Source organism: Anastrepha ludens, chromosome 2 (genome assembly GCF_028408465.1).
Source record: "Anastrepha ludens isolate Willacy chromosome 2, idAnaLude1.1, whole genome shotgun sequence".
Taxonomy (NCBI): Eukaryota; Metazoa; Arthropoda; class Insecta; order Diptera; family Tephritidae; genus Anastrepha; species Anastrepha ludens.
The window spans coordinates 183895837-183907466 of record NC_071498.1 but is presented as its reverse complement, the minus strand read 5'-3'; positions in this window follow the sequence as shown (position 1 = coordinate 183907466).

The following is an 11630-nucleotide window of genomic DNA, read 5'->3' as shown; positions in this document are numbered from 1 at the left end:
CAACACAAAGAAAAATATAGCGGACATAAAATGCGAGTTTATTTCAAACTAGAGTCCTTAAGCTTTTCTCCTGCTCTGCTCTCTCTTTCTCAGTGCTGCTCTGTTCCAATTCATTTGTTCGTAAAAAAATGGTTGGCAATGGTCTATCAACTATTCTTCTAAGTACGCGTAACTTGCCTTTCATACTATTAGTTATCCTATTGAAGATGAGAGCTGGGAGCTCCACTTCGCCAATGAACTAAATTTGAGTTATGCTGTCTCTAATCAATTGCACTACAAGCTTTAGCTTTTATTGATCCCCACTGACATTCAGACTAGGTCATTACCCAGCACCCATCAGCCTACTGTTTGTGCCAAAGGCGTATTTGTTTTCGTTCCTGGTAATTTTGAGTAGACTACTCGACTGTATTCATAGTTTTGGAAGCATGTCTGGGCTCCTCAAAAAGTAATTATTTCTTAAAAATTACCACTGGGTGGTTCTTTCATTTTCTCTACATAGCATACGCGGGGAGTTCTCCATGTTTTTATTATGTCTACGATGTCGACATGACATTGCATGCGCAAACTACTGCCATTTAACAACTATTGAAGCGGGTAGCGGGTGCGAAGTGCGAGAGTCGCCACATATACAAAACAGCGATACTTTCAATATATACATATTTACACGTAGATAAGAGCTCAGAGGTATGCCATGAACGTATTCTCAAACCTTTGCGTATTCGATTGAGGGCAGGGGAAAAACTAGTTAATGAATTTTTCCTTTTAGCTTTTCCAAACATTACTCATACATACGCATAGAATTTGATTTGTTTCGCATTTGAGTTTTTTTATTAAAATGGTTTTAATGTGTTCTTTTATAATAAATTATTGTTTTTGTTTTCTTTGTAGTTGGTTTTTATGGTGTCATAACTCTTTTACAGCGAACATCGGAGTGACTGTGTGTGCTCTTAAGGCCCGAATGAAGGGTTCGAAGCCAATATGCTGGATATAAATACAACTATTAAGAGAACGAGGTGCTCTGCGACCTCTGATTTAGTATATTGAGCTTGATCCCTCACCCTATATAAGAAATCTTTTGGTATATTTTAACACTTATCGGTTTACTTTTTTCGTACTTCCGATGGGTCATAAAAAGCCTTCAAAAGACGTGCCTAGTTGTTGTTCTAAAATAAAACAAGTAAAAATTTAGATTCTTTCAGGTTTCACTCTTTGTACTCAAACTAAGGCCCTTAGCAATTATATGTGAAAAGATACATCATTTAAATATCCACCATGAGCAGGAGCAGGTGTACAGGGTGTCATACGACAATTAAAAATTTTCGAGGGCTCGTTCAAACAAATTTCGCATTGAGTTCAGCAATCTGGATCCCCATGTTGTGTTTCAGCTCTGGAATCGTTGTTAACTTATTTACATAGACTTACTTTCAAAAAATCCCACACAAAGTAGTCAACTGGAGTTATATCGCATAACCTAAGTAGCCAATAAACTGGTTACCATTACGTGAAATTAATCGAACGCAAAAATGCAATGTTTTCCTGTATTGCCTGGTTTGCGGCTCCGTCCTGTTGGAAATAAATATCGTCTATGTGTATTCCTTCAAGCTCTGGCCACAAAACATCTTCAACTAGTTTATAGCGATGCCAGTAACAGAAAAACAGGGTTTTACCTGATTGTTTATATAAAAAAAACACTCACATAATTTTAGTGGTGGTCGATGGTTTTCTTCTCTCTTTCTTCTGAGAAATCCATTCGGTGTGAAATGAACGTCATCACTAAAGGTGATTTTGCGTGAAAAACCAGCATCATGTTCGAAGAACCAATTCAATTTCTGGGTTGATAATGGTACATGTAAAATTTGTTCACGTAAAAATTATCCAGTAAATTGCGAGTAGCTTAATTTTTGAGAATTCACTCTCAAAGAGAAAAATGTCAAAAAAGTACATGAACGCTAAGCCAGTAACAATTTGCAAGTTTTATTTTGTCCATTGTTTTTCTCACTTGCAATTTCTTACAAGTAAAAATTTATTCAGTAAAAACTTGCAACTTCCCCTCAAAACAAAATGTCATTTTGCTCTCTCACTTTCCCCTACTTTGCAAGTTTTTTCGATATATTAAACTTGATAATTTGTAACGCCAAAACTTTGTAATTGTTACGAGTTATTTGCTTCATGAACAGGCCTATATTGTTCCATCGGCTAAGTATCCATGTTTAAAATTGTATATCTGTCCACTTGGCAAATGTCAAAGATGACATAAAAATGGTACCGTCTAGCAATTATTCACTACGACATATTCGAGAATTATATATTCAGGCATTTCCTACTTGAGCTCACAAAAATTACAAGCTTGGTTAACACTTCAGTGTCTGACAATAGCCCTCTATTCTGTAGGTGAACATCGAGTGAAGGAAATATTAATTTTGGGAAAAATAAATCCATTATTTTTGCTTACAATTTTTGTGATTTTACCGACATTTTCGACGACGGCCTGTCTGTGTGAGGAGCATCTTTAGCATCAAAAATGCCTGAATTGAATCGACGAAATCAGTATCGGCACTATAAACACCATTCACAATTTCAGTGGTGGGCTTGCATTTTTGCCTCCACCAAACAAAAACTGTAAAATGTAACGAATTTCCTCTTTGTTGACTTCCCTTGTTAAAAGCAAAGTAATTTTTTTAGTGTGAAATGTCACCTTGATAACGAACATAAACTTTAAATTGTTTGATCAATACTGTAAAAGTTATCAATCCCTAAAGCCATCTACCGAGAAAATAATGCATTTCTCAGCAGTTACCCGAAATTCCAATATCTCTGTAAATGATTCTTGACTACAAGCATAGTTTCGGAATTCGAATTCAGCACTCTTGTTCGAACCAAAAGTTGTGGAGATCACTGGCTTCGCCTTTCGGTATCAAAAAGTCGTTTATCATGGCGCGATAGCGTTCGCCGTTCACTGTAACATTGGAATGTTGCAGCCTCGTATTACAAGAAATATGGGCCGATGATTCCTCCAGCACATAGGCCGCGCCAAACGGTTGTTTTTAAAGGATGTAATAACTGTTCTAAACCAAAAATGAGTCTCATCGCAACTCAAGTTAACCTGAGCGAGAAAAACACTTTTCACAGAGCGTCGATTTTCGTAACTCTATTGTACGATTTGTAAACGCTGTTGAGGCGTAAGTCTTTCCACGCTGAAATGTCAAAGAATACTGAAAACAATTATGTATTTAATTTGACAGCAATCACCCGTGTTCTATCGAAAAAAAAACCTTATTGGAAAAGGTACCTCCAATCTGATCGTTTTGAGAAAAACGCGTCTCAAGTCGGCAACGAAACTATACCTCTCCCAGCGCTCGAACGCAAAGAATAGAGTCGTCACGGTGTTGATTTTGAATAAAATACAATTTTTTTATTATGATAATATTGATATGACTCAATTACGCATGAATCAAAACATTGGCCAAATGGCCGTCGCGGCCTCGGCGGCACACCTCCATCCGATGGTCCAAATTTTCGATGACGCTGAGGCATAATTGAGGTTCTATTCGTGAGATTACTCGTTAGCTGCGTGACAAGTGGCACCGTTCTGTTGAAACCACATATCGTCCACATCCATATCTTCCAATTCGGGTCATAAAAAGTGCATTATTATTATCTCACGATAGCGAACACTATTCACAGTAACTGCCTGACCGGCCTCATTTTGGAAAAAATACGGCCCAATGATGCCGCCGGCCCATAAACCGCACCAAACAGTCACTCTTTGTGAGTGCATTGGTTTTACGGCAATCACTCTTGGATTATCATTCGCCCAAATGCGGCTATTCTGCTTATTGACGAATCCACTGAGGTGAAAATGTGCCTCATCACTGAAGATGAAGTGCGCGATATGCATTTTGACTTGAACGCCCGTTTTCACAATAAGCCTGAATAACTTTAACGCGTTGCTAGATTGTGTATCTTTTCATGGTTCAAATTGAGTTAGTCTGACGTTTAGGTGTGGTTCACATTCAATATCGGCCCTTGAAATTTAACCACCCTTTATTAGAAATACAGGGTGGCTGATGAATTTTGCTACATTAAGAAACTCAAATAACTTTTTTTTTAGTGTATGGAATTCATTTATTTTGTTTTTCAAGTTGAAGGTCATTAAATTTTATTCAATGTAGCTTAACTAGTTTTAAAAATAATTGAATTTAAATGCCCCCCATGCTCGTTGACACAAGTGCGGCATCTTAGTAAAAAGTTGTTCATTGCTGCTTTGAGAGTTGCGACAGGAATAGCCGCAATTGTTGCCCGAATGGATTGTTTTAGTTCATCCAAATTTGTTGGCTTTGTTTTATAAACTTCTTGTTTACATAAACCCCACAAGAAAAAGTCAGGTGCAGTAAGGTCAGGCGACCTGGGGGGCCAATGAAATTCGGAGTTTCTTGAAATCAGTTTATTGGGAAATTTTCGTCGCAACTCTGTCATAACAGTCTGGGCTATGTGAGACGTTGCCCCATCTTGTTGAAACCACACAGAGTTGAAAGGAATTCTCTTTCGGCGTAGTTCTGGATAGAAAAATTCTTTCAGCATTTTCAAATAACGGTCTCCAGTAACCGTAACGGTGTGACCATTTTCTTCAAAAAAATAAGGCCCGACAATACAGCGTGAAGAAACCGCACACCACACTGTCACGCGAAGAGGATGCAATTCCGTCTCGTGGAGTATCTGTGGGTTAGAAGTACTCCATATTCGACAATTTTGTTTGTTCACATTGCCGTTTAAATCGAAATGGGCCTCATCAGACATGAAAAGGCAGTTTAACATGTTTTGGTCTTCTTCCACCATTTGCAGGATCTTCTGGCAAAATTCCAAGCGAATCGGCAAGTCTGCTGCATTCAGTTTGTTAACCATTTGAATTTTGTAGGGAAATAAGTCTAAATCTTTGTGCATTATTGTTTGCAAAGACTGTCGGCTGACACCAAGTTGAGCAGATAAGCTTCTTGTTGAAACCCTTGGATTGCTCTGTATAGCTGCAGCTACAGCAGCGATCGTTTCCTCCGTCCGAACTGGTGGGTTTCGATGATAAGGCCTTCTTGCGACTGTTCCTTGCTCAGCAAAATTATTCACCAGTCTCATTATGGTCCATCTGCTCGGGGGATCGCCGCCAAACATCCGCCTGTACTCTCTCTGTACCAAAACTACGGACTGCAGTGCGTGATAGCGGCGGACTATCCAAATTCTTGTTTGCGTGTCCCAGTTATCCATTTTAATAAATTTTAAAGATCAATCTGCAAATTAAAACAAAAATGGAACAGATAACTTAAAAAGAAAAAAAGTTATTCAATTTTTTTTTGGTAGCGGCTTTCATCAGCCACCCTGTACTTAAATTTACGTTCTAAAAATTTTATGACATATTCCTAAAGTTAACATTAAATTAACATTTTATGAAAAAAATTTTTTTTTTAATTACTAACACATTGAACTTTGAAAAATATTAACTTAAATGCACTTTTATTTATTGGTTTTCATTTCTCTACATCAAATTGCATAAAAATAGTTATTCATTTACACATTTTTCATCAATGTTCAGAAAATGCATGCGTGTAGGTGTGTATGACCAGGCATAGGAGAACTAAAGAGATTTCATTATATGCAAATAGCTAGAAAATTGACTCCCTTTGCTCTCAATTGATTTCGAAACGTTACTGTTACCCGGCGCAGTGTGTGAGAAAATGATGTCAGCAATACTCATTAAAAACATATACCTGCATACCTATAACACCGGGTGGAAAATGTGTGACGAGGCGGGCTGAACGCTTTTTGCCTCCGGGGAGATGATTAAATTAGCTGACGCTCTACCACACAATTGTTTCAATACTTTTTAATTACATCTGTACGTATATATGTATGTATATATGTATTTATACAAGTATTATATATCGCTTGTTCAAGTAAAAGTTTCTATAATAGCAGCGATTCAAACTGGGTATGGTTTATATTTCCTTCTTATTAGAGAATATTAATGAACTAATTTGAAAGACGCTGACTGAAAAAACTTCAAGCACTAATAGAATAATTAGGCCACTGTTCCAATTAATATGCATAAGTAATATTATGTACATACATATATACGCTTAGCTTCATTGACTACTGAAAACTCATTTATTTTCCTTCAAAGCTACTACTTTGCTACTGCGGATCGTGATTTTGTAGTTGTGTTTTCTATGTTTTGAAATGTGTTACAATCGTTTGCTGTATAAATTATATCATTATTAATTATTTTAGAAACTGAATAATTATATTATTTGCAAAAGCATACAAAAAAGGGCGAAACAAGGTCGAACTATTATTTTTTGTGACTAGAAAAAACTGAATGTCGACTACAAAAAGAATAAATTCACTGTTCAAAGCCCTATTATATTTTTTCAAATTGATTTAGTTCTATGCAGTATATTCAATGCATTTGAAGATCAAGCCCAACTTGATGTTATTTACACAGATTTTTCAGAAGCCTTCGACAAGGTTGATCAAACTATTCTTAAAAATAAACTCTCTGCCTTTGGAGTTAAAGGAACGCTTTAAGAAATTTACAGTCGTTTTTTAATTAGGAGCCCAATGGGTCCAGTACAAATCCAAAAACGGCAACAGAGGGACTCCACAGTTAGGAGTGCACTCTGCTCTCCTATAGAATTTAGTGATGAATCAGATACTTGTAAAACTTGGGGATAACAGACCAAAACTGACGGCATATTCTAACGATTTGGCTGTTATCATTCCGGGTAGTGAAATACTCACAAGGACGCTCAGAGATATCTACAAGTGGATGGAAATGGTCGAACTGGAAGAAAATCCAGATACGACGGACTTAGTACTATTCACGAGAAAGTACAAGATTTCCAACTGGTCGCCACCGATACTTGGAAGAGATGAATTAACACTTAAAGTATCGACTAAATACCTACATAGGTGTTATTGTTGATAATAAACTTTCATGGAGATTTAATGTGGAAGAAAGAGCAAAGAAAGCTTCGTATGCCTTATACGCATGAAGGGAAATGCTCGGTAAGACTTGGGGCTTATCTCCTCGACTCACTCTTTGGATATACAGGGCAACGAACATTTAAACTGTTTATTAAAATTCGCAAATTCATCTATCACGAACTATATTAAACACGACTCCAACAACACTGGTAACACTACGGACCATTATGGCCTAAGTGAGATCTATTCAGATCAGCCAGATATACATAACCTAAATTTTAACTGGAGGAACCTTTTTGTAAGAATGGGTACCGTGAAATCGTCGCCGAAATAGTAAACGCATGGTTTGGTACACTTCAGGGGACACTGCGGCTCATTTTTCAATGGTTTACGAAATCATTTTCTTAAGTGACTGACTGTAGTAATCTGCAAATTGACCATAAAGATTTATTTATTTATTTATTTAATTAATTAATAGTCTAAAAATACAATATTTCTTACAGACTATGAAAACAGATTAATGCTGAATAAATTAATCAAAGTAAAATTAAACTTATAATTAACTAGTTTCAAGTGTAATGAGTGAAAGAAAAAGAATACATTTTTTATAATTTACAGAAGAAGATTAGATTAATACTAAGAATTTAGTTCAACAATTCATTTAGAACCAATTTGAAGTGATTCTTTGTGGAACAGAAATCCAGGCCAGTATGATTTGAAAGCGAATTAAAATCACCCAGAGTTCTAGAAATCGGAGCATTGGAAGCATAATTAGCACGTGCCATCCCTAACCGGAAAAAATCATGATTCCGTAAACTTCGCTGAGGAATATTGAAATTGATTTTCTCGAGTAGCGCTGGGGAGTCAATAACCCCATTTATCAAATCGAAGAGGAAAGTAATGGAAAGAATAGTCCTTCTAATATCTAGTGATTTTAGATTTATAAGCAAGCACCGACTTTTATAGGATGGAATTGGATCAGTGAAATTTAAAGAACGCAATGCATAACGCACAAAAGCTTTCTGGACACGTTCAAGCCTACTAATATGACAAGCATAATATGGTCTCCAAATAAAGACGGCATATTCTAACTTGGAACGCACCAGAGACGTATACAACAACTTTAGAGTATATGGATCAACAAAGTCTGAACTAAAACGTCGAATAAACGCAAGTACGGAATAAGACTTTGAAATAGTGTGATTTAAATGTTTTTGAAAAGAGAATTTAGAATCAAATACCACACCAAGATCAGTAATTTCACTTCGATGAGATAAGCTAGAACCACAAATGTGGTAGGAAGTGGGTATAAGAGAACAAGATTTAGAATAAGAAATATAAAAACACTTGCTTATATTTAAATCTAACTTATTTCTTTTACACCAAGAATCAACGTTATCTAGATCAGATTGAAGGTTTAAAGAGTCCACTGTACTTGCAATCCTCGAGTATATCTTTAAATCATCGGCATACAAGAGAAAATTTGCGTTATTAAAACAACTAGAAATGTCATTAATAAAAAGTATAAAAAGTAAGGGGCCCAGTATACTTCCCTGAGGTACACCAGAGGACGCAATGAAAGAAATAGATGACACACCATCAACATTAACAACACATTTCCGAGAGGAGAGATAGGATTTAATCCATTTTAAAAGAGTGGAATGGAATCCTATAGCACTCAATTTGGAAATTAAAACCCTGTGATTAACCTTATCAAATGCTTTTGAAAAGTCTGTGTACACAGCATCAACTTGAGTTTTTTTTTTAAACGATGATATACAATATTCAGAGAACACAGCAAGATTTGAAACAGTAGATCTACCTTTCATGAAGCCATGTTGGTCTACTGAAATATAACGACTAACTACGAAATAGATTTTATCTTTCACTATTAATTCAACTAATTTTGATACCGTGGATAATTTGGCAATTGGTCTATAATTAGTAATATTGTTTTTATTTCCACTTTTGAATACTGGATTAATGGTTGTTACTTTCCAGGCATCTATGAATTCTCCTCGATCAAGGGATTTGTTAAACATTAACAAAAGTGGATAGGCAATTGCAGAGCAGTTTTTAAGAAGATACGAAGATAGCCCATCTACATCAGTTTTTGTTGATGTTTTGAGTTGCCGAATTCCATCTTCGATATCAGAAAGCGTAAAAGTTAACGAGCCAATATTGATTGAGGAATTCATGCTCGAATGAAACTCATCAATTAAATCAGAGTCTACTTGAAAATTTGAACAAAAAAAAATCTGCGAAAAGATTGGCTGCATCTGTAGAAGTAAGTATGTGCTTGAGTTTCGTTATAGAAGACAACCGAAGGAATACTTGAGCATGATTTCCTAGATCTAACATAACGCCAGAAGGAACTAGGATTTGATTTAATGTCCGATTCGAACTTGAGAATATAATTTCGCTTTAAGTCCATATCCAAAGATTTAAGTTCTCTAGAGAACTGTAGATATTTATCTTTATCTGTGAAGGAATGAGAAAACTTAAACTTTTTGAAATATTTATTTCTCAAATTTTTTAGTTTTCTCAGTTCCTTGGTATGCCACGGTACTCTATAACTAGTCCTTTTTATCACCGGTATATTATTTTTACAGATATCATTTATATTATGCTTGAAAATATCATAACAATTGGCAACTTCAACCCCAGTAAATAAAAAATCCCAGTCTATAATATCAACTGCTGAATTAATTATATTAAAATCAAAGTTTTTAAAACAAAAATTGGAAGTCACATTCTCAAAATAAAAATCATTAAACTCATAGAATTCTATATGAAGGACAAGTGGTACAAGATGCAGACCAGGAGTAGACAGAGGGTCTACACATTCTAATAAAGAAAAATTTATATTGTCAGTAATGAAAATGAGATCGAGAATTCGAGAAAGACTATTTGAGAAATTATTTATCTGAACCAGTCCAAAACTTAAAAAATTATCAATCAAATAAATTTCAGATATACTACTAACATTGTTAGGACATAATGCAGTACTATCATCTAAACTAGACCATTCAATATTACTCAAATTGAAGTCCCCAAGAACACAAAAGTTGCCATTATTTGAGGTTAGAGCTAAAACATTATCCACATGTGCTTTATAGTGTATCAATACTTGACGGAGGAATATATGACGCTCAAATCAATATATTTGAAGCACCATGCACAGAGACACACAGCTGATCCAGGAGTGTATCATTGTTTTTCAGAGATACTAGTGATGAGCTATACTTCCGTTGAACAGCTATTAAAACCCCTCCACCTCTGCAGAGACCAGTTTTCTCGACATCACGGTCTTTACGATAGACATGGTATAAATTTGGATCAAAAAACTCATTATCGAAAAAGTTCTCATTTAACCATGTCTCGATGAGAACAAAAATATCATAGTCCATGTGCGAACTAAACGCTAAAAGTTGATTAGATTTAGTTCTCAATCCAGAAACATTTTGAAAGTACATTTTTAAATTTTTTTGGCCATTATTGAGAGCACAATTTTTTATTGCTGATGCATTGGTGAATCGTTTTTTTGAAAAAAATGAAAAGGTCGGATTTTTACACTCTCTGGCCATATGTCCGCATTGAGCACCTTTTCAAAAGAGCATTCTGATACTCCCAATTTAAAATTAATTTTTCTAAGTGTATTTAATTCCGTATCTTTTTTAACAAGTTTGTAGCATACCAAAGACTTAGTTTCAATTTCAGCATGCTTCGACACATAAGTCAAAATATCAGTTTCATTGACATTGGGCGAGAATGACGACAAGTGTAGCCATTTAAATATTGGGACCACTTGTAGCTCATTATTGTTATTGGAACCAATCACAATAGGCTTATTAAATTTCCGTCTACTACTTTTTGTTACCATTTCCCACTGGGATGTCTGTCGTATTGCGGGCACAGATTCAGTAGCAGCATTTAAAACAGAAGTCGCAGAGACCTGAGATGAAGCAGCAACAGAAGCAAAGGTAACTTTTGCAGGTGCAGTAATAGTAGCAGCAGCCGTCTTAGATATAGTCTTAGCTTTCTTTTCCTTAGCGACGGCAGAACCATGCAAAGCAGATGTTTGCGACGCAGGCTTAGACGTAGCAGCAGAGTTCAGCGCATTGTTTTCATGGTCATTAGGCGGACAACGAACAGAAAGAGGAGAGAGCAAGGAGCTCGCATATTTTGAATTTGCACTACCGAGAACGCTAGCAGAGTTAGCAACAATGCTTTTGAGATTTATTACCTCAGTTGTTAATGTAGCGAGAGCGACATCTTTTGCTTCAAGCTTAGAATGCAATGAGCGAATTTCTGCAAGAAGATCATCTGATTTTTGCATTGTTTGTTTTTTTTCTTCACGCAGAGCATTTACAGCAGATAGTATGCGACTGTTTTCCGTTCTAAGCGCAGCTAGTTCTTTAACAACAACAAGCAATGTAATTTGTTGCTTATTATTGTGCACATTTGTATCATCATGATTATTATTTTTTGTTTCGGCCGAAAGTACTGATAATGTTTGACACCTAATGGAAGAGCGTCTATCAGCAGAGCAGGTCTTGCAGAGATACGGTTTATCAGATGAGAGCAAGAAATCCACATCTGCCTGTAGTAAACCAACACAATCAAGGTGAAAGAACTCTTGACATTCAGCACACTGC